At 37.5% G+C, this 23,762-nt stretch overlaps 1 protein-coding gene across 1 annotated transcript in view; it reads left to right on the forward strand.

Annotated features, from left to right (window-relative positions):
• The window catches only part of NDFIP1 (Nedd4 family interacting protein 1), a 56,207-nt gene extending 55,098 nt beyond the window's left edge, over positions 1-1,109 (forward strand). Inside the window, exon 8 of the mRNA XM_007473804.3 lies at positions 86-1,109. The gene's annotated coding sequence lies outside the window, so the exon portion shown is untranslated. The remainder of the gene's footprint in view (positions 1-85) is intronic.
• Positions 1,110-23,762: the final 22,653 nt, after the last annotated feature.

Genomic DNA, 23,762 nt, shown 5'->3' on the forward strand with positions numbered 1-23,762 from the left:
CCTGCATTCTTTTGTGTACTACATCCTTCTTGGCCAAAATAACAATCTAACTATAGTTTCAATATTCAATATCCTTTTCTGACAGATGTTTTCTGGCAAGGCCTTCCTGCATTTATGAATTCTCTCTCAAGAAGCAACAGGACACCTGCAGGAAGTGAATCAAGACTCAAAACACAGAAGAAATAATCACCTGCTTTAAAAAATAAAGTACTGTTGAAGATAATTTCTCATTATTTGTTTCTAGGTGTAAAATTTTAATAGTTAACGCAGAATTCTGTAATCATTGAATCATTAGTGGTTAATGTCTGAAAAAGCTATTGCAATCAAGTCTGTGATGTACTAATAATGCCTTATATATTGTTTGTAGTCATTTAAAATAGCATGAGCTATGTCCCTATAGTCAGTAGGGGGCAGTCTTGCTTTATTTAATTCTCCATCTTAAAATGAATTTGGAATTAAATATTTCAGTGTAAGATATGTATAATGCTGGCCATTTTGAAGGGATATTCTCAAAAGTTTAGAAAACTGTTAAGACTACATTTCTGCACATGATACGTATACACTGTTAAAATAAATCTATAAATCTTAAATTGTGTTTTGTGTACACCTGGAAACAAAGTCATAGTACAAAATTCATTCAAGGTGTAGTCAGGAATGAGTGTTCTTTTTGCAAGGTAATACAAGTATTAGTCTGTAACCTAAATTCTACAGTTCCCTTTTCTTTTGTACTCAATACTTTGGGGATTTGGTAAATGTTATAACTACATATGATGTTGTTATATTATCAAGGTCAAAGAAGAAAAAATTACAAAGTACAGTTCTTTACATCATAAAACAAGTTCTTCTTTATTATATTTTATTTTACTTTATTGTCTCTAGAAATGGAGACTAGGAGATTTTGGCGGGGGGGAGGAGTGTTGGCTTTGGGACTTTGGAGATGATCCCTAGTAAACTGTATTACTTGCTTTTATAATGTGTTAGCAGAAACTATGATGCAATGTAAGTGTAGACTGACGTGCTTTCTGCCGAGTGGTAATTCAAATTTGAGTTTTACTATGTTAAAACTGTAAATACAGCAGAACATTAATAAATGTTACTTATGTAGCAAATTTTTTATGTAGACCAGTGTTTATTTTAGAATCTAAACTTTTGGTGGTATGTAGTTGATGATTACTGAGGTGTTTCTAATATTTTATCCAATGATTGGGAAATGCCCAATGTTCACTTTTGAGGGCAGAAGCATCATGATATTTAGCTTTAGTTATGATTTGTAGTGTCATCATTCAACTTTCTTACCAGCTTACTGAGTGTATAGACACAATATTACTTTCCTTTCCAGAATTATGTTTTAAAAGAAGATATTTGAACAATCCTTAGAAAGACTTTTTCCCCCCATTCCACATTAGAGCAGATGTTTTCAAGGTCAGGTATTCATTAACTTTCCAAGGATACATATGTCCCCAAATCTTCCTGGGTTAGAGTAACTTGAATGAATATATGCAAATACATATGTTAGAGAGAACTATTTAATTTCTCTTGCAGGATAAAATAGAGAACCCTAGATCACATAAACTCAAGTTTACTCTCTAGGAATTTGTTCTTTATTTGTTTTTGTATATTCAGAGAACTGAATATTTGAAATTCCTCATTTCTGTTCATTTGATGAGCCGGGAAGACTTTGTCAAATAGAAGGCCACAGTTGGACGGTCTTTGAAAGTACTTATTACCAGATAGTTTCAGCTACCCCTTTCCTTCCATGAGCAGTTAAGAAATCTTAACTGTTTTCCTGACGGGATCTGCCATCCCAGGGCAATTTTGGGTTTCCTTTCTTTCCTTTTTGTAGCACTCTTTGCAGAGAAGATAGCCTTTTTTTTTTTAATTTAAAGGAGAAATTGAGTCTTCAGCAACTGATTTGTTTGGGCTCCTAGAGGACAAGAGCTCAGAAGGGCAAGGGCTAGGTAAACAGGGTTAGGTGACTTGCCCAGGGTCATATAACTAGGAAATGTCTAAGGTGAGATCTGGACCCAATCTTCCCAACTGAAGGTCTGGCTCTCATCTACTGAGCCACCTACCTTAGCTGTTTTGCAGCTATTACACTGTACCATGCCATCTTCTTTGGTGGGGAACTAAGAAGGAAAACACTGAACCATGTGGGAATAGAGGGTTTTAAGTGAATTAAATTTAAAATAGTAGGCTTTTAAGAAATTGAAAGAGGGAAATGTGGTAAAGGAACTTGATTGTTGAGAAGAGTTTAAAAGGTAAGAACATATTAAAAAGTCAGATTTTTAAGGAGTTAAGTGATAGTTAAAATTTTGTTTACTTTTCTCATGTTTTCCAACCTGTGACTGTCCCTGAGTAAAACAGAAAGGATCATTCTCAATATACCTGATTATATCAGAGGAAAATCAAAGTCAACACTTGGCCAGCTTTGAGAGTCATAAGCAGGTGTAATTGAAGGGATATGAGACACTTACTACTTGTCCAGAATGTCAAAGTTTGGGGTGGGAGGCAGTATAAACAGATCTGAGAAAGGAGAACAGTAGAGCTCTCCATCTGGCATACGTATTTCAAACTGAACTGTCTCTTTACCCTCACTGCTGTAAGGGATAAAGAAATGTGAGGGTTTTTTTATAAAAGGTTGGACTGGATCATTTAAGAATAGAGTCGCCAGGAATTCTGTGAAATTCCAAAGGGATTTATTTATAAAATATAGAAAGAGTGAAACTAAGAAAATCAGAGAGAGGGTAGAGTAAGATATCTAGGCTACACACTAAGTATTTTGCTCCAGCTCTGGGCCCAACTCAGGCAGGGCTACTTAGTCCTTAGCTGGAGGGGCCTCGGGCCTTGAGCTGAGGACTTGGGGATGCAGGGAGCCTCTCTCAAGAGGGTAGGTCTAAGGGGCAGCTGGGTGGCTCAGTAAATTGAAAGCCAAGCCTAGAGTCAGAAAGTCCTAGGTTCAAACGTGGTCTCAAAACACTTCCCAGCTGGGTGACCCTGGGCAAGTCACTTAACCCCCATTGCCTAGCCCTTACCACTCTTCTGCCTTAGAGCCATTGTATTGTATTCTAAATCATCTAAGTCATTCTAAATCATTGTATTGATTCTAAAACAGAAGGTAAAGGTTTAAAAAAGGGGGGGGGGGGTAGGTCTCTAGGAAAGGGAGTCAGCCCTTTGTCCACCACATGTTAGTCCAAAGGGAAGCAGTCTGGGATCTCAAGATGGAGCTCCTCCAAAGTCAAGTTGAAGATGAAAGACCAAAGAGAGTGCTCACAGGAAGTTCTTGGCATTTTTAAAGGTCATTCCTTTTTGTCACTTCCTGTGGCTTTCTTCCACTTTACGTGTACCAATCACAGCTAAAACTTTTTCTTAGGACTGCCCAGGGGGCAGTCAGTCGATTCTGATTCATCACTCATTATTGCACACGTGGGTCACAGGCCTTCCCCACTCAAGTGTGAGTGGGGTGTATACACTTTTGGTGATTAAATCTAAAAATGGACAGGGGAAGAGTTAATTGAATCTTCACACTGCCCAGATCTGGCCTTCTTCGGGAATTGCTATAGGATACAAATCACTTCATAGTTAATACCAGAAAATCATTTTAATTTAAAATATTTCTAAGAAGAGTTTTATTATAGCCCATATAGGTAAACATAAAATATAAAGTTATTTGCAATGTAGTTGTGGCTCTCCTGACTTTTATATATGGTTTGGGCTCGCAAGAAGAACAAATTAATATTGATGACATTTGTGAAATGATTTTTAAGCGTTAAGATTTTCCCTTGCTTTTTACTATTTTCATGGTTTGTTTTCTAGGCATTATAGCAGTTTGATTTGGAGAACAAGTGCTGTCAAAGTATATTTCTACCAGCATTTAATATCTACATATCTATTTACATAGCCTTAAAATTTGGTGAGAATACATTTTACTTTTTCTTTTATCCTTGTTTAAGGGTTATGTTCTATAAAGCTGAATTGATTGGGGATGTTTAGTAACTTGCCTTTAAAAATACACTTAGGCTTTATTTTTATCCTATGTATAGGTTTATATATACATACCCACACATATATTAACTCCTCCTTTTTGCACATGAACTGACCATCCACAAAAAAAGTGCTTTTTTTTTTTATTGGTAATGTTAAGTGGAGGTTGTAATCTTCCAATTCAACTAAAATTATTACCTTCCTGTTCCCAAAGAACAACACTTTTTAACTTAAAATTACTTTCTGTAGTCTGAGAGTCAATGGTTACCTCTATCAAAAATTAGTATTTAGAAAATAAACTGTTTCAGGAAGTGATCTTCAAGTACAGAGTTCTGGGAATTTTCACAGTATATTAGACTTAAGGTATTTATTAGTGGAGTAGATCCATGTCAACTGAATCCTGTGGCCTCAGCTTCCTCATCTGTAAAAGCTGGAGGAGGAAATGACAAACCACTCCAGTATCCTGCCGAGAAAATCTCAAAGAGTCATGAAGAATTGGACACAAGGGTTTGTGGCGACTAATGCAACACCTAAACTCTCCATCTTGTTCTCACAATGTGATTGGCCCACTCTTTTCTGATCATACACTTTCTCAACGGTAGCTTTCATGATAGTTGTTGATTGATGTTCGACTACATCATATGCTATTCTATTGCCCTTGGTTGTCACCGGCAACTTTTAAAAAGCTTTTTTTTTGTCTTAGTAACAACGGAAGGGCAAGGACTAGACAAAATGTGACATGCCCAGGGTCACACGGCTAGGAAGTGTAAATCCAGATTTAAACCCAGATCCTCCTGACTGCAGGCCTGCTGCTCTATCCACTGTGTCCTCTACTGATTCTTCTGAGCTTATGGGGCTCTATGATTTTCAGTCATATAGACTTCCTGAAAAAGTATTATTAAATAATGGTAAAAAGGTGTGCTTTGGCTGCAAATTCCAAGTTTTCCGGAAGAGCAAATGCCTCTCTTTTCAATACACATACTTTTTATCTGGGTTGCTGTGGCAGTGAGACCTAGACCACCACTGCTTCTGAAGAAGTGAAGGTGAGCATCACAGCGCACAATGGAGAGACTCATGGTAGGTGTGAGCAAGTTGCCACACATAAACCATTGGGGAATTCCAAAGATAAATAGAAATAAAGAATGTCATCAAGGAATTGTATTACAATTGTGTGATACGATTTCAATTGTATTGAGAGAAAAGATGCGCTGATTAGCTGCAGACAGACAGAATGCTTCCATGGTTTCTGTATAGCCCTGACTGGGCAGGCCTAGGTGGGCAACAGTGTATGTTGTAGGTACGAACTCCCAAGCTGGACAACCCTGAAAGACTTAGGCTGGGGAATGCTATCCCACTCCAGAGAAAGAACTGATGGAGTCCTCTTTCACAATGGTGTATTTACTGATGGGCTTTTGGTTTTGTATGAATGTGCTCTTCTAAAACAATGACCAATATGGACACGTGTTTTGCATGCCAACAAAAATAAAAACTCCAAACTGATAAGATCATACATCCATTTAAATATTGGTGACAAGGTGTGGCCCTACTTGATTTCAGCTGAACTAGCTTCCACCTAGTTAATTTTGGGCCCATGGCAATGCCTGTCAAAAATAAATACATTGACAGATTAAGTCAGTTGACTGTGGATGTGTGGGCAACAGCTGGGCAGTAAATATTCTCCATTTACTTGGCTTTTCTGTTTGTCCAGACCATTTTCTTGAGGGAATGAGTCTCAGACTGTTGGAAGGATTCAATTTAATCAGTATATTGTTAGCCATAAAAAAAGAGCATCTATGAAATCTATAACAGCAACATCAAGCAAAATTATCTGATGTGCCAATTCACAAGGAATCATAGTGCTGTTACTTGGGAGATAACTCATTGTAGGCAAGCCTTCAAGAATATCTTTTACATAATCTAATAAATTTCTGTAATCAGGGAACAATAAGTACAGTGGACTCTTTATTTTCCACACCTCTGTCATTGGATGATAGTGAAGATGGGGCCTCCAACAGAACATTATCTAAGATCTCAGGGATCTGGGGATCTAGGTGTCGAGAAGGCATTCTAGGGAAATGATGTATCAATCTCCCATTTTAAAATAACCTTAAAAATCTTTCTTCTTTTATAATCGGGCACATCCACCATGAAGCAAATCAAAATACAAAACTGCGCTCAGTCTTACGTGCCCCTTCTCCCTCCATAGTGAGAATTTGGTAAAATGGCCAGAAAAAAAGTGCTAAGAATTAATAGTTTTTAGACTGTTTGTAAATATGAGTTTAATTATTAGTATTCTAAATGCAACAACTTTTCCTAATGATCAGTACAATTCTATACTATTAGAGGAATTAAGCTACATATACAACATTCTCACTAAAAATGAAACCAGAGGCAATTACAGATTGGGGAATTTGGTTTCATTGTGCATCCGAGGACAATAAGAGACATTTTATAGAGCACTTGGTTCTCTTGCCTTCCTGTGCAAACTGGAAGTTTAATTAGTACAAACAAGGGGGCTGCCACAAAGAGAGTGGCTGCTTATCTGCCAACATTTGTTGTAAAAGAAAGATAAATTCTGAGAAGAATTTCGATGTTATTCTCCAGATGAGGCATTCTTAACCTGCTAGTCATTTACTTCAATATATCTTTTTGTAACTATTTCAGTGTAATTGTTTTCCTTTGTATTCCTATGTACTTTATGCTTTTAAAAACATTCTGATGTGAAGATTAACGTCAACTGACCCCTGATTATGAAGATTAAAATTGTAACCCCTGCCTATTTTTTAGATTTAATCACCAAAAGTGTAAACATTCCACTTAATCATTAAGTGGGAGGTCTGACCCACATGTGCAATAGTGAGTGACGAATCAGAATTAAACTAACTAGGCAATCTTAAAGCAAAGCTTCAACTGTGATTGGTGTAATTTCCACATTTGTAGACTTAAAATTAGGGGAAGACACAGGAAGTGATGCAAAAGAAGTGTCTTTAAAAGGAGCTGTCACTTCCTGTGAAGGACAATTCTTCATTCTTTGGAAGTAGAGACTAGAGACAATTCTTCATTCTTTGGAGTGAAGGCTGGACCTGAGACTGTTCCTGGAGAGGCTGTTCTAAAATCTCTTCCTTTGAACTGACATGTGGTGAGTGAAAAGCTGACTCTTAACTGCTGGATTTTCTGGGGAAAAAAAAAAGCCTCAGGAGAGACTTACCTCTTGAGAGAGACTTTCCCAGGTCCTCGACCTAAGGACTAACTCTCCCTGCCCAGGTTGAGCCAGGGGCTGGGAGTAAATTACTTAGTGCTTAGGCCAAATATCTTACCCTATTCTCTCTCTGATTTTCTTACTTCACTCTATATATTGTAAATAAATCTCTTTGGAATTAATAGAAATTTCTGGCAACCCTATTTTAAATATAACCCAGTCCAACCTTTTTATAAATAAACCCTTTTATTCCCCTTACATCGAAGTCTATACATTTTTTCATCTGACTGGCAAACGAATGTGACACAAAAATCTGTTGAGAACTCCCTGCTCTAAGCCAAGTGCAACCTATAGCTGGATTCTTGTTGACTTCAGTATAAAGGAGGGTATAAAGAGGATGATGAAGAAACAAAACCATACATGGAAAATAGAGTTTAAGGGGAAGCTACATGGCTCAGTGGATAGAGAGCCAGGAGGTCCTGGGTTCACATCTGGCCTCAAACACTTCCTAGCTGTTCCAGCCAAAGCAAGTCACTTAACCACTCCTGTCTGGTCTTTGCCATTCTGCATGATAACCAATACTGATTTTAAGACAGAAGGTAAAGGTTTAGTAAAAAAAAAAAATTAAAAAGCCAAAGATTTTCTTTTAGAACCACCCCACCTATCATTACTTTTTTTTTTAAACCCTTAACCTTCTGTCTTTGAATCAACATTGTGTATTGGTTCCAAGGCATAAGGGCAGTAAGGCTTAGGTAATGCGGGCTAAGTGATTTGCCCAGGATCACACAGCTAGGAAGTGTCTGAGGCCAGATTTGAACCCAGGACCTCCCATCTCTAGGCCTAGTTCTCAATCCACTGAGCCACCCAGCTGCCCTCCCTTTATAACCCTAAATGACTTGCCCAGGGTTACACAGGAAATCTGATGTCAAATTTGAACCCAAGACCTTCAATCTCCAGGCATAGATCTCAATCTGCCAAGCCATCCAGCTGCCCACCATGATTACTTTTAAGAGAAGAGTTGGGTGGTGCCAGACATAATGAGCACTAGACATTCATTACACAAATAAAACTATCTTAGTAGAGAGGAAATGCTTGGGTAATGATGTGGGACTCATTTTAGAACTGGACTGTCTATTGAATGAGATCATTAGCTGATTAGAGTAAAGCATTTGAAACAAGAAACAAAATTAAGAAAACACTAGACTTTCTAATAGCTCCAGACATCTAAACAAAGAAAAATGGGAAGTGGATGAAAATAAAGAAAGACTTTATCACTATCACCTGAAGACATTTAACATAAAAGGCTGCCACAGAGAGGAAGCCAAAAGAGCACAGAAAAAAAGAGCTAGCAAATAGACTTGATTTCATTCTTCCTCAGCCCTGAAAGATGGCAGATGTGGTTGCTGGGCCACTGTCGATATTTGGCAGCTAGGGGGTGCAGTGGGTTGAGCGCTGGATCTACACTCGGGAAGACCTGAATTCAAATTCAAAACTCATTCACATCCAACCTCAGACACACTGGCTATGTGACCTTGGGCAAATCATTTAACCTCTGCCTCAGTTTCTTAATCTACAAACCAGGGATCATTATAGCATGATGTGGGTCAAATGAGACATTTATAAAACACTTTGCAAACCTTTAAGTGTTAAATAAATTCTAGCTATTATTATTACAGTATTTGAAAGACCACACAGAGTGGATCATGTGTGGCTGGCCTGGAAAAGGGCAAATGTTAGAATATTTTATAAAGTAGAAAGAGAACAATGCTATTGATATTGATTCCCTGGGAAATTCTAGGACAGATTGCCGCAAGAGATGGTTATTGAACTTCTGGACAAGAAAATAACAACAATGAGCCAGTCTGGCTTTATCAGGAATAAAGCCAAACACCATTATTTTTAAGCACAGTTATTAAATGAATAGGTCTAGATGTTGTCAAAACATTTGATAAATTATCTTATGCCATTCTCATAGAAAAGTTGAAGAGAACTACAGACTGGACAATAAGAAGTTAGATTTGGAACTGGTGAAATGGCTGAACTCACAAAAGTAGCCATTAATGGTTCAACGTCAGGCTGTCAGGGAGTCTTCAGGGAGTGCCCTAAGGATGTGTGCTTTTAAATATTGATTTAGATAAAGGGATTTGAAGGCATGCTCATCAGATTTGCAGATGCCACAAAGTTGGGAGAAATCAGTTTGTGGACTGGATGAAAGCATCCAAAAAGTTCCTGGGAGATGAGAACATTGGGATGAATGTCAGAAGAGGAAATTTAATATAGATAAATGTAAAGTTACATTGGGGTTAAAAAAATCAGTTTCACAAGAGGAGACAAGATCATACATCAAGTTTGAAAAAAAATTAGAAGTTGCTTTAATGAATTGTAAATATAATATGAGTCAGCAGTGTTGTATGGCAACCCCAAAAGCTAGTTATGAGAGGCATAATTTCCAAAAATCAGGAGGTGATAGTTCCTTTGTACTTTGCCCTGGGCACATAACATCTGGGATATTCTATTCAGTGCTGCATGCCAAAGGTTGGGAAAGACCTTAATTAGATGGAGAGAATCTAGAGGAAAGCCAATCAGAATGGTGAAGGGTTTTGTTTTCACATCACATGAAGAGAAACTAATAAACTCTGAAAGGTTGAATAACTTGCCTTTCATCACACAACTGCCAAGCGTCTGAAGCGGGATCAAAATACGACTCTTTGCTGACTTCTAGTATGGTGAACAGCAGTTCATTACACCAGTGGTATCAAACTTGGAGCAGCTAGGGGGCACAATGGATAAGAGTGCTGGTCTTGGAGTCAGGAAGACTTGAGTTCTAATTTGATTTCAGATACTGGCTGTGTGATCCTGGGGAAGTCTCTTAACCTTGTTTGCCTCGGTTTCCTCATCTGTTAAATGAGTTGGAAAAGGAAATGGCAAAACCCTCCAGTATCTCTGCCAAGAAAACCCCTAATGAGGTCACAAAGAGTTTTATATGACTGAACAACAATAATTAAATTCAAATAGAAAAGGGAGAGTGATATGCTGAACTATACATAAGTATCTTTACAGTAGTAAACCACACATGCTATCTATGTTCTGTTTTTAATCTTTTATTTTGTCAAACATTTCCCAATTATACTTTTTTTTAATTAAAAAAATCCTTACCCTTCCATTTTAGAATCAGTACTATGTGTTGGTTCCACGGTAAGGGCTAGACAGTGGGAGTTAAGTGACTTGCCCAGGGTCTCAGAGATAGGAAGTAACAGGTAAGATTTGAACCCAGGACATCCACTTTCCATTCTTGTCTTTCTTCATTGGGTAACCTAACTGCCCCTCCCAATTATATTTTGAGAAATAAGTATCTTTTGATATCTTCTGTCTCTTCCATCATTATAGTATCCCTCCCTTTTCCTGAGAGCCATTTCATATGACAAACAGTATTTTTTTAGAGAAAAAAAATAATCCACACAACTAACTGATATATTGAGAAAGTCCAAAAACAGATACACTTGTGTATCTCTCACCAACATGAAGTAGTCAGCTAGGGATGTCGTATATCTTTTCATTTGAGTCCTACTTAATTATTCAATCTTGATTTTTTTGATGCATAGTTCTTTCCATTTATGTTGTAGTCACTGTATATATGTTTTCTTGACTCTGTATCAGTTCATATACCTCTTTGCATACTTCTCTTTATTAATCACATGCCTCATTTCTTTTAGCACAGTAATATTCCATTCCATTCACATACTCCAGTTTATACAGCCATATCTTAGTCGATGGATATCCACTTTGTTCCAATCCTTAGCTATCACAAAAAATGCTACTATAAATATTTTGGAGTGTATAAGGATTTTTTTTAATCGATGCCTTTCTTGGGTTATAAGCCTAGTAATGGAGTCTCTGGTTCGAAGTATATGGACATTGCAGTCATTTCTTTACAGAATTCCAAATTGCTTTTCAAAATGGTTGCACCACTAGCAGCGTATTTGTGTGCCTATCTTCCCATAATACCTCCAACTATGACTGTTGCCATTTTTTGTCATTTTTGCCAATTTTTAGGATGGGAGATAAAGCCCTAGAGTTGTTTTTATTTGCATTTCTCTTATTAATAGAGATTTGGAGCATTTTTATATAGTTGTAAATACTTTGCAACTCCTCTTTTGAGAACTTTGTTTCTATTCTTTGACCATTTGTCTCTTGGGGAATGGCTACTAGTTACATACACACACAGATATACACACATGCATTTGTGTATATACATATATTAATTTTAAATATATCTTGGATACCAATCCCTTACTAGAGAAATTTGATTAAAGCATTTTTCCCTATTCAACTATTTCCTTTTTATTCCTAGATATATTAATTCTGTCTTTGCAGAAATGTTTTAGTTTCAAGTAATCAAAGTTATCTGTTTTATCTTTTGCAATTGTCTCTATCTCTTGGGTTTTTAAAAAACATCTTTTATTTTTTTAAATTACATGTAGAAACAATTTTTGGCAATTCTTTTCTGACATTTTATGATTCAGACTCCCTTCTTTTCCCTAAGGTGATAGTCTAATGTAGGCTATGATTTCATGCAATATATATTTCTATATTGCTCATGTCATGACACAGGACACATATCACACATACAATGAAAAACTCATAAAGGAAGTGGAAGATGGCATGTTTTGATCTGTAATCAGATTCCAAAAGTTTCTTCTTTGGCTGTGGATAGCATTTTTATCATGGGTCCCTTCTGGATATATTAGAACCTTGCTTTGCTGATAATAGTTTAGTCCTTCATAGTTGATCATCATAAAATATTTCCTTTACTGTATACTCTGTTCTCCTGGTTCTGCTCACTTAACTTTGCATCAGTTCATATAAGTTTTTCTAGGTTTTTCTTAACTTGTCCCATACATTTCTTATGCCCGGAACACTAGTATTCCATTACAACTATGTATCAGAGCTTGTTTAGCCATTCTTCAATTGATGGACATCTCCTCAGTGAAACCATGTTATTTGCAAGTATTCTCAGGTGCTGCCAAACAAAGTCAGTTATGAAGCCAGGTACATGGGGTAACATCAAAGAGGAAAAATGGGAAAGGAAATGGGGAAAATGAAAAGGAAGGAGACTGCATGCAAATAAAATTTGGGGGGTCCAAAAGCACAAAATAAAACTAAAGAGCAGATAGAAGAAGAAATCCAATTAGATAGTAACATAGATTAAAGAGAAAATTTGTGGAACAAGCCACAATGAAAGAGGAAGGAACAAAACTGGCAATAATCTGTAATACAAAAACCTTAAAATTATTAGGACATTATAACTTTAAAAGCAAAGAATATGAAAGATTAGATCCAAGCAACAGTGAATTGCAACATGTCTCGGCACAAGACAAAAGTAACTTAGCAGAAAGGAAAGAATATACTTTAGAAACAAATAGTATAGAACAAAGTATAGAACAAATAGCAAAACCAAAAAACAGAACCATATGAGACACAAATAGTAGAGGGTCTAAAGATTCTAAACAAACTGCAACTGAATTAATTGAAGCACATGAGCAAACAGCAGAATGGTCAAATGAGGAGGAAAATGCAATAACAGAGAACATTCAAATGAGCAGACTTCCTGGAGACAACGACACTGAAAGCAGAGATGATATTACAAAAGAACAAAACTGGGATATGACAGCAGATCCACAGGAAGGAACAAACACACAAGAACCAAATTTATCAACACATAACACAGAGTTACAGCATACTACTAGGCAAGAGCTTGCAAAAGACTTGGGGAATATAGAAATCACCAAGCAAGAGTCAGTGCAAGACACGAATCACACAGAACCACTATATACAATAATATTTGACTCAGAAAGTGAGGAAGACCAAGAACCTTATGAATATATCAAACTTTACAATCAAGATCACAAAGCTTTACAAGAGTGGGAGACAGATGATTACATTAAGAACTCAAATCAAGAACAAACGATCCTGTCAGAAGAGTTAGTTCAGGACATAGAATACACAAGCTCATTAGAAGAAATGCTGGCAGCATTGGGAGTCAAGACTTATCAAGAACTTTATGAAAAGTATGAGTTTGAGGAAGAAGACACTGAATTAGAAGTAGAACAAAATTGTATACCTGATAGAAAACAAACAGAAGAAGAAACAAACAATGTAATGATCCTATCACACCTTTCTTTCTCTGATCTAGAACTTCTCACAAACTAGACTGTCAATTAACAATATATATACAAGCTTTACAAAAAGAATAGCAGAGTTGCATGAAAGGGGCTTGATACAACAAACATTACCCCTGGATTACAATTTGCACAACATCAAACCAGGAGACAAAGTATACTTTAAAAATTTCAATAGAAAATTGGCTAGACATAAAATGGACTGGACCACATGAAGTATTGCTTACTACCCCAACAGCTATAAAAATTGCAGGGAAAGACTCATGGTTCCACTGTTCCCATGTAAAACCAGAAAAATTCAACATCACTGTAACAGACATAGAAGATAATTATACAAAAGATAATGCTGAGAAACGAAAACAAAAACTGATTAACATCAAAAAGTACATGACAAAGAAACAATAGTGACACATAATGTTTGAGACAACAAGATCCCAATGGTGTGCTCTCCCTGGTTTCCTGTGATTGTGTCATCAACAAAAGAACTTAAGGGAAGCAGTTTGAACTGTAAGGCTGGTCTTTAGAGGTGTCAGCCTGAAGAGACAGGCCCAACCAGCTCTAAAAGTCAGAACTTTTCTTCCTCTTGCTGTCTACTGCTAAGACTTTTGAAATTAAGAAAGCTAGCACAGATATAGAATAGACAGGAATAACAAAAACCCTCCACCAGCCTGTGAGGCCTGGGCTCAGCTCAAAAGCTGAGAGAGACTCAAACCTCATCTAGGGACATCCCTATTCCCTCTTCCCTGATACCTCCCCAATCCAAACTTGTTATTAAAATTTATCTTTATTTGAATATCACAGTCAGATAAGAGGACTAACATTTCAGAGGACATAGAGGGAGCTGAACCTCAGGACAGCCAGTCAACTATAAACAGTCCTTATTGGACCCTTGCTGGGTGACTAAATTTGGGGGGAGGCTTGTCCCTAAGGAGGGTCTGTGCTTACCTGCTATGGGGTATCTTCCACATCAATCCATAGAGAAGACATCCCCTGAAGCTATCATAAATGGCCCATTTCTCAGGAACCCCATTTTTCAAAAATCTCTCTCCTTTTACCTCACCAGCAGCCATATTCCGTCTCTCCCTTCAGCTCCTCCATTCCCTGCTAAAAACCCTTCTGTAATCCCTGTTCAATCAATCCACTGATTTTCCTTATATATATTACAACAAGTAGGTCCTTTCCTCCATCTCTGATCTCTTTGGAGTATAGACCCAGAAAGCAGTCTTGCTGGGTCAAAGGGTATGCATAGTTTCAAAGTTCTTTGGGTGTGGTTCCAGATTGCTCTCAGAATGTTTATATCAGTTGCCTCTATTTCCTGTTTAAGGAACATCTCTTAGCTATAAGCTATGGATTTTTTTTTTCTGCTGGATACTAGTTGTCTTAGATTATTGGAACAGCTGAAATTGCTTTATCTTTAGCACATAATTTCTGTCTTGGAGATATTAGTAGGTCATGGGGTCATGTGTGTTTAGTCTCTTCCCTTCCTTACCTCCTTTATCAGCTTTTCTTCTAATTTTTTTTAATAGCAGAATCTTTAATATTAGTGTCACATATTCATTTAGAATATGCTGTGAAGAATATGTGATCTAAAGTATTAGCTGAAGCCTGTTTTTCTGCCATGTTGCTTTCCAGTTTTCCCAGAAGTTTTTATCAAATAGGGAGTTTCCCCTTTAATTAATTCTATTTCCTACTTTATCAAACTTTGTCTAGGTTATTGAGTTTTATTGTTTCTGAATCTTCCTTGTCTGTTCTATTGATCTATCTCTCTATTCTTTAACTAATAGCAGATGAGAAGGCCTGTGTGTTTTGGAGTTTATAGTCTTATTTTTTCTGGAGGCAATCTGAATTCTTTCAATTAGAATTTCATTTTCTATGTTCAGAAGTTCTCAGAAGCTCTCTTCTTATTGTTTTCTTCATTGTAGTGGTAAGCTTTTTGCCTTATCATTTTCTTCTGGGATACCTGTAATCTTTAGGTTGTTTATGTCCTCTTTTCTTGAGATATATGTTATGCTTACATTATGAGGTGTTTTTTTTTTTAACATTCTTTTGTTGTTCAATTACTTCAGTTCCCTTTGGTTCTTTATGACCTCATTTGGGGATTTATTGGCAAAGATACTGGAGTGGTTTGCCATTTCCTATTCTAGTTTATTTTACAAATGAGGGATTGAGGCAAATAGGGATAAGTGATTTCCCTAAGCTCACACAGCTGTCTGAGGCTAGATTTGAACTCAGAAAAATGAGTCTTCTTGATTCCAAGCCTTACATTCTATACACTATATCACCTAGGCACCTTTAATGTTCTTATTTTTTGTTTTTCTCCTTGTAGGCCGGCTTTTACTTCTGGGTATTAGCATTCCCAATCTATTCTCTTTTGTTTCTTTAGGGAGACTTCTGTTCTGTTCACTATTTTTGCTGTGGAGGGCATAAATTTTGCTCTTCTAAGTCTCATTTCTCTTTTAAACCATTCAAGAATAGCATAGGGTTCCATATTCTCAAATTCTCTAGAATCCTTTGTCTCATCCAGCATTGGATCATTTTTCTTTACTTTGCAGGATTCATAGATACCTAAACCCATTTACTAGGTCTAGAGGGAATATTTCCTTTGGTTGTTTCTGTTTTTCCTATTAATTTATCTGTTTATGGTTCAAGGTTTTTGAGGTTGCTTTTTCCTGGAATATTTGATACTTCCAGTCTCCTCCCTCCTCACCTCCTTTATTTTCCTTATTGCTCATTTCTGGCTGCTTCCCCTCTGGTTTTCTTAGGGACTGAATCTCAAAGAAAAGCTGGACCTCACCTTTCTCCAACATTGGACAATTCATCATTTACCAGTCTAGATCTTTGCTCCAATTAATTTTTAAGTGGTCAGAACTGATCCTAGATAGATGCTGTATTCTTCCCTCAGGCTTGGTGTAATACTGCACAGTTCCCTATATCACAGAAAGTCCTGTCCTGTTGATCTATCTCTTATACTATTCTTTAGTTCTCTGGTCTGGCACAGCAATTCAGAGCTTGCTTTCCCTACCCTTGGCAGAGCCTACTTCCCATTCCCCTTGCCACTAGCAGTTCAGAGTTTTGTAGCCTTTGTGATTCCTGGATGTAGCCCCCAGCAGACTTTTGTTCCGGAAAGGCTGTGACCAAGATGGCTGTAGAGGCTCAAGGAAACTTCCACAGTCTGGAGTCAGGGTCTCTATGGCACCAGAAAGATAGACTGGAGATCAGTCTGTCAGGGTGTTTTGATGTAAGCCTGGAGTGTGTCCTTGGGTCTGCTAGTGCAACTTTACTTCTAGTAGCATGGTAAGTTGGTGAGGAATGTTGAGTGAGCTCAGGGTCAGTGAGCATCAGTTTCTAGGTTGGGGTTTTTTGTTTTGTTTTTTTACTTTCTTTTGGATTCTGGGTATCTTAGATCATGGGAACAGTTAAAGTTGTCATATCTTTAGCACATTGTTTCTGTTTTGGAGAGATTTAAGAGGTCATGGGCATAAGAAAAAATATCCAATCTGCCATCTTGTTGCTCGTGAGGCCCCCTAATTACATTTTAATCTGTTTTGGACTTAGGGAGTATTATTCTGATATTTGACACATGCATATTATATCACATTGTCTCTCAATTAAACCAATTCATCCTAAGAACATTTATTTATGAAATTAAGGCAACAAATAGATGCAAATTGGAACAGATCTGCCACTGTTTCTCTAACTCTCCTCATTATTGTCAATGGAACCATCACATTTGAACTTAACTGTGCTATGTGAGGACATAAAAATGACATTCAAGAAAATGAAATGAGAAAGAATGTCTGGAATTAGCTAAATCTGGGTCATCCCTAAAGTTTGAATGCACTAAGACTTTTGGGTCTCATTATACAGAGGAAATCTGTCAGAGGTGACAGTCAATAAGCATCAGCACAATTTTTAAAACTTTTGGGGTTAGATTTTACTTTTTATTTATTTTAATTTTAAATTTAATTTAAAAAATTTTCTATGGTTACATAGACAACATGATTCATGTCTCCCTCGCCTCTCCCCTCCACCTTCTTGGAATTGACAAGCAATTCCACTGGGTTATGCATATATTATAGGGATAGATTTTAGAGGTATATCAAAGGTAAATTTTTCAAAAGAGTAGAAATGATTATGAATATTACTAGTATCACTTCCCCAAAAGAAGGCATTAATTCTTCTCCTGATTGAGCTTTTATTTAAGGCTATTTTTTTCTGAATCAGAAACTATGGTCCTTAATTGTCATGAGAGGTTTATACTTTCAATATGACCAATTACCAGATTAATTAAATCTAAAATCTTGATGGTAATCTTGAGTGCAGAGTGAAGAGAGTTTCCCTCCACTTAAGCAGTTATATCACAGAAGTGAGAAAATGGGATGGATGGATTATGAGAAAAATAGGCATCTTCTTCCTCCAGCTTGTACAGTATTCCTCCTGTAGCAAGAAGTGATTATTTCTCGTATAAAAAGTTTATAAAAATTAGTATTCCACAAGCTTTTGGGATCTGCAGCACGCTTTAACATGTCCTAACAGACCTTGAGAGGGTGGGGTAAAATTATATAAACTGTAAGATTTTGAGATAGCGTACAGAAAAAAACCACAGAATTCCCACCACTGATAGAAATAGGAATAGGAATCCCCAGACCTTACAGGTGTTCCACAATTCAGCATTATCAGAATACAGATCAATATACGGCAAAATGGACTCAATGGACTTAGAGCACAATCCTCTGCTTCATACAGAAAGCCATCCCAGAGCCCTCATGACTTTCACTTTGCTTGGGGTCTGCATTCATGCCCCCTGCAGAGATCTATTTCCCCCATTTAAGCCAGTTACTTCCTGAGCTGAGTAGAAAAGATTCAGGCGACCCATTATCGAAGCCCAGCTAGAGTTACACTTGATGAAAAAGCATTCTTTTCACTTGCAGAGCAGTCAGAAATACCTGAAATGGACTCCTTCCATGGGCTTTTCTCAAGAATTTGGCCAACTGCTTCCTGCCTTGGAATCTTTATTTTGAGGGGATGTTTTCAGACCAGTAGCCCTGGACTAAATGGCATGCTCTTTTCTTTATTGTCTGCCCAATTGGCGATTTTCTTTTCCCACTGTTTCTCTAACATTTGTGTTTTAATTGAGGTTGCTGTTCATGTTGTTAAACTGTCTTTGGCAACCCCTCTCGTGTCATTTCATGATGTCTCTATTAACACTGGGTAGTGATGGCCTAAAAACCAAAAAATCCTTCAAGAATCCCTTCCCAATTGTGGCATCTGATGCTTTTGATTTTAAGCCATGTGCAAATGTTTACAATTTCGAATTCTCAGGTGGTTTCTAAGCTGGATTACTTTTGGGGTTGACTTAGTTGTGTTTTCTCTAAAAATAACCTCTAGGTAGGCATATGGCCCAGAGGCAGCATGGTGCCTAAATTAAGGCAGGAGGACCTGAGTTAGTAAATGGGTGATAACAGGCAAGTTACTTAAGTTAACTTAACTCTGTCTTCCTCAGGCTCCCGGAATCGAAAACTTAAATAAATCATAGATGGCATTGGTGTATCTGCAATAGATGTGCTTGGGGAAAGAAAAGCCCTAATGCTAAAGTACTAACATGCTTAGGGTATTCTTTTGCATTTGCAGTAATGAAAATAGCACATATTTACATCAAAAGCAGTTTCTTTTGTAACAGCTGCAGTGACATTTGAGAGTACCCGTGAGCTGGATGTATGTCCGCACATGGCATCTTTTCTATATGTGGGTCCTGACCCTTCCTTTTCTAACTTAGCGGGTTCCTAAGCTTTGTTTGAGTTCTCAAAATCCATTTTTAATGCCTCTTCCCGCCCCCCCCCCCCTTAGGCTTCTGTGTTATTAATGAGATGACCTCGCTGCAGTTTTTCTCCCAACAAGAGAAGTCGGCTAATGGGTGAGCATCTATCCTGAATCTCCACTTCCCCTTTAGAAGAGAGTTGAATTAGAACAAATTTGTGTAGGATATACACCCGTAACTCTCTATTGTGCCAGTTTCTCATTAGGAGATTGAAAATGACACTTGGCTTTGTGAGTGGCCGAGGGCATTGTGAAATCTGCTCTGGAGGCCTTTTAAAAGAGGACAGCTTCTCATTCCTTTGTAATGGTTTAAGGGGAAAGGCAGAGGGATGGATTAACTGACCTGTCAGATGTCAGCAACAACTGGAGGACTTTGTGTGCTCCTCAGAGTGATGGTCCACGTCAGTGAGCAGAGCATTGGGGATGCACCACTTCTAGGCTATTCTCCCTTTAAGAGCCAGCATCTTTGGGGACTTTTGCCCTGAATCTTTTCCAAGGAGAAAGAAAGCAGTAGTTGAAACCACTAGCCAGCGAATTCTGTGGCTTATTACCGGTTACTTTGTTTACATAAATACATTAGAGATAAGTTCCCAATAAAGTATAATTTTCTTCCCATTGTTAGAAGTCCTGGCCAGACTCCAATTTCTGAAGTCATTTTCCAAAGGATCACAGAACTCAGATCAAATCCTATTCAGGTTTCCGCATTCCCCAAAGTCATCTTTTAGAATCCCCTAAGGGAAGTATGGGAGGAGGAAGGAGATTAGAATGGTTGAGGAGGACACCAGAGGAAATGAAGTCTATTTGTGAAGAAAGGAAAACTGAGGGGGGAAGTGTAGAAAATCTGTTCCTTTTGTTCTCCCTTATGTTTTAATCCTTCAAATTCACAGTAAAAGGTTGCCAGCTAATTGCTAGGAGTCCCCATGCCAGAGAGGATTGGCCCAAATTTAAGAACAAATCTGTGGGAAAGTAAGGATTTTTCCTTCATTTTTTATTTAAACATGATTATGTGTCTTAGAAGTGGTTGGGTACTCTGGGAGTTTTGCTCCCTGCCCCCATCCCTTCCTAAATTCCAAAGACTTTTCCTCCACAGCAGCACTTATGCAACAGAGTGTGGTGAATGGAATTCACTGAACTGTAGATTAAAAAAAAAAAAAAGAAAAAACTTTAATGTGTTTTATGGTGGCTTTTAATACAAATGACTCACTACTAGACTCCTGCAAGTATATTGGCCTTTTTAAAGTGTAATCTGATATGTCAGAGGGAGAGATTTAAATTCTAAGAAAACAGACACCGTATTTAGGGACAAATGATTCTGTTTGGACCCGGCAGCCAATCTGAATCATTCCTTGACGATGTTCAAATATTACCTGATCCATTCAAAGGAGTACAGTGAAGTTTCATGAACTACATCAAATTTTAATAGCACCATGGATACTTTGACTGTCTTTTAGTTATGGCTTGGCATAGTTTATTAGAGGGAAAGGTAAACAAATGTGTTTTGCAAAAAATATGTTCTCTAAGCCAACTCCAGTAGCAGTCAAATTAGGATTTTTTTTTCCCAGCTAGATGATGAAGCATTAACACAACTGGTCTATTAGTGGCCTTCCCATTAAATCTGTTCTCCCCCTCCCCCCCCCCCCCCCATTTTAGCTGTTTAAGGTCAGAGGACTGTCACAAGTTTATCCGAGCTAGTCGCTTTCAAACACTGCTTTGGGGACTGGTTGGCAACCAAAGAGCCAAGCTAAGAAACCTTCTACATGCTCCTTGGCTTTGTCTCAGTTCAAAATCTTTATTTCTGTTCCCTTTCTTGGAAAGATTTACAGATGAAGTGCTGATGATGCTAAAGTTACCTGTAGTAGAAGCTAAAAAAGACTAATGTTTTTTTTTCTTTTTATAACAGTTCCTGTGTTATTTACAAAGACAGAAAAAAAATCTGAGCACAAATGTATGATCCAGTCTGTTGAAGAAAATGACTTTACATGGTTCCCTCTAAGGGTTTTATTTTTCTTCCTAACATCTCACAGCTTTCATTTAGTAAAAGGTGTTATTGAATCTTAAAGCTGACCTTTGTGGTAGCAAAGAATCGGAAACAAAGTAGGTGCCCATCAATCGACAAATGGCTAAATAAATTGTGATACTTGAACATAATCGAATATTACTGTACTGATGAAGAACTGAGAGAAGGGGAGGGGTGAAAACATACAAAGTGATGCAAAATGAGGTAAGCAGAACCAGAAAAACAATATATTCAATGAGTATGAAGATGGAAATGGAAAAGAATGCTGCATAATTATAATTGCTATGATTGACCCAAGGGAAGAGAAAGAAATTGAACTACTATTACCTTCTTTTCAGAGATAGGAGACCAGGGGTATGGAGCGTTGTATATACTGACATTAGTGATGATTTGATTGATTTTCCTGAACTGCCCTTTTTTTTCCTCTTTTTAAATGAAAGAGACCTAGGATCAAAATGCAATCTTTCTGAAAATTCTGGGGGAGTAGAGGTGGAGGGAAGAGTTATATCTATATCCCTATGTATTTATATATATATAACACATATATAACACACACATATATACATATACATACATATATTTGCTGCTGCACCAGTCAGTTTCTCTAAATCTTTCAACTACTTTGAGAGGAGACTTTAAAAGCAATCTTTTTGGCCTCTGTTTTTCCCATTTGGGAGTAAGGGTGGGATCCTGACATCTTGGATTTATATAGCTCTTTCACGTTTTCATTTGAACCTAGAGGATTTTTAAAAAAATTATAAAGTGGTTTAATATGTTCCTTCCAATTTTTTTTTTATGGCCACCAGTTCGCCCAAGCTAGCTTCTTTCAAACACTGCTTTGGTGACTACTGGCTACCAAAAATCCAAGCCAAAAAACCTCCCAATACTACCGCCCTTCTGGACTTCCTTATCTTCCCCATTCCTTGCCTTTCTCAAATCTTTAAAGGTTGATTATCAACTATTTTCTTATGTTATTTGCATTAGTTTGTCTTACTTTCACTTGTACTTTATCCCATCTTTGCATACCTTTAACTTGTCCTTCCTGCCTTCCCTTGAACTTCTTCCTTGCCTTTCCTCTTGATTTCTTCCCCTACCACTTGTCTCTGGTACTATTTCTCTCTTTCCAGTGTTTTAACTTCTTATAGATATTCTTGGAAGCCTTCTACACTAAACTAATTTTATTCTTTATTCCTCCTTTCCTCAATTTTTCCAAGTGTCCTGGCATCTCCAAATGGGACAATATCTCTTCATGGTTTCATTAGTCACATTGCAGCATGTCCCCCAGGCTCAGCCCCCCACTGCCCCAGATGTGTCATCCCCCTCCTAAGACATACTAATTGTACATTCGAAGCTCTTATTGTTTCTATTTTACAGTGAAGGAAACTAAGGCCCAGGAGAAGTAAAATTGCCAAAGGTCACATAGCCAATTAATTAGAGAGCTGACATTAGACCCATGTTCTTCTGATTTCTAGTCCAAAGCAATAATGTCTAAGTGATAGAATATTTACTGAATCATTTTTAAAGGATGTGATTTCACCAAACTCTCCCCAATTGCTGAAACCTGAGCTGCCATTAGGACATGTTGTTCTTTGTGCTTGATTAAAATCAAACACTCACAATATTATTTAGAACTACAGGTTTGTAGAACTAGTAGGAACCTTAAAAATGAAGGTGGTAATGAAATGAACGGTGATTTGGGAGTCAGACAAGTTGGATTTTAATCCTGGCTCCTCTGTTTACTATCTGTGACTGTGGACCTATCGCCTAACCTCTCGGGGTCTCTGTTTCTTCATCTGTAAAATGAATGACTAGACTAGATCAGTGAGGTGAATCTTTTAGACACTGAGTGCTGCCCCCCCCCACAAGTGTTACCCACCTTCCCATTACCCCAAAGAGGGGAGGGAGGAAGTTCTCCCATTGGCTGCTGGGCATAGGGGTGGAATAAGTGAGAAATGCCCTCAGATGCATTGGCGAGGAGAGGAACAGTTCTGTCTCAAGTCCCTCTGGCTTTCTAGTATTGAACTCTGGTGGGTCACTGCAGGTGTGCCCACAGAAATGCCCTTTTTGGCATGTGTGCCATAGGTTCTCCAGCACAGGACTAGATTATCTTTTAGGCTCCTCCTAGCTCTAAATGCTGGTCCAGTTTCCTAATTTTATGAATGAGGAAATATGCCTAGAGAAGAAGACATTTTCATGATGATAGTACTAAGCTTCTCTGTCTAATGCTTTGCCGATACTACCATGAAATGAGAATCTTTGTTTCTAATCTAAAATTTAGAAAAACATAGTTTCTAACATATTGCAAAAACAACAGAAGAATATTTTTTTTCTTGCCCCTTTTGTACCTTTAAAGCACAAACTACATAATCTTCATTTTTGGAGAGAATTTGGAGTCTTAAAAAACAAATTTTGGTATATTTGGTATACAGATCAAGAAATGTAAAAAAGCCATCCATTCACTTGAGTAAAAACTGATATGGATTACTCTATTGCAAAAATGAGTAATATGGAAATAGGTATTGAGTGATAAAACATGTATAACCCAGTGGAATTGCTTGTCAACTCCAGG

The sequence above is a fragment of the Monodelphis domestica genome, chromosome 1, assembly GCF_027887165.1.
Source record: "Monodelphis domestica isolate mMonDom1 chromosome 1, mMonDom1.pri, whole genome shotgun sequence".
NCBI lineage: Eukaryota > Metazoa > Chordata > Mammalia > Didelphimorphia > Didelphidae > Monodelphis > Monodelphis domestica.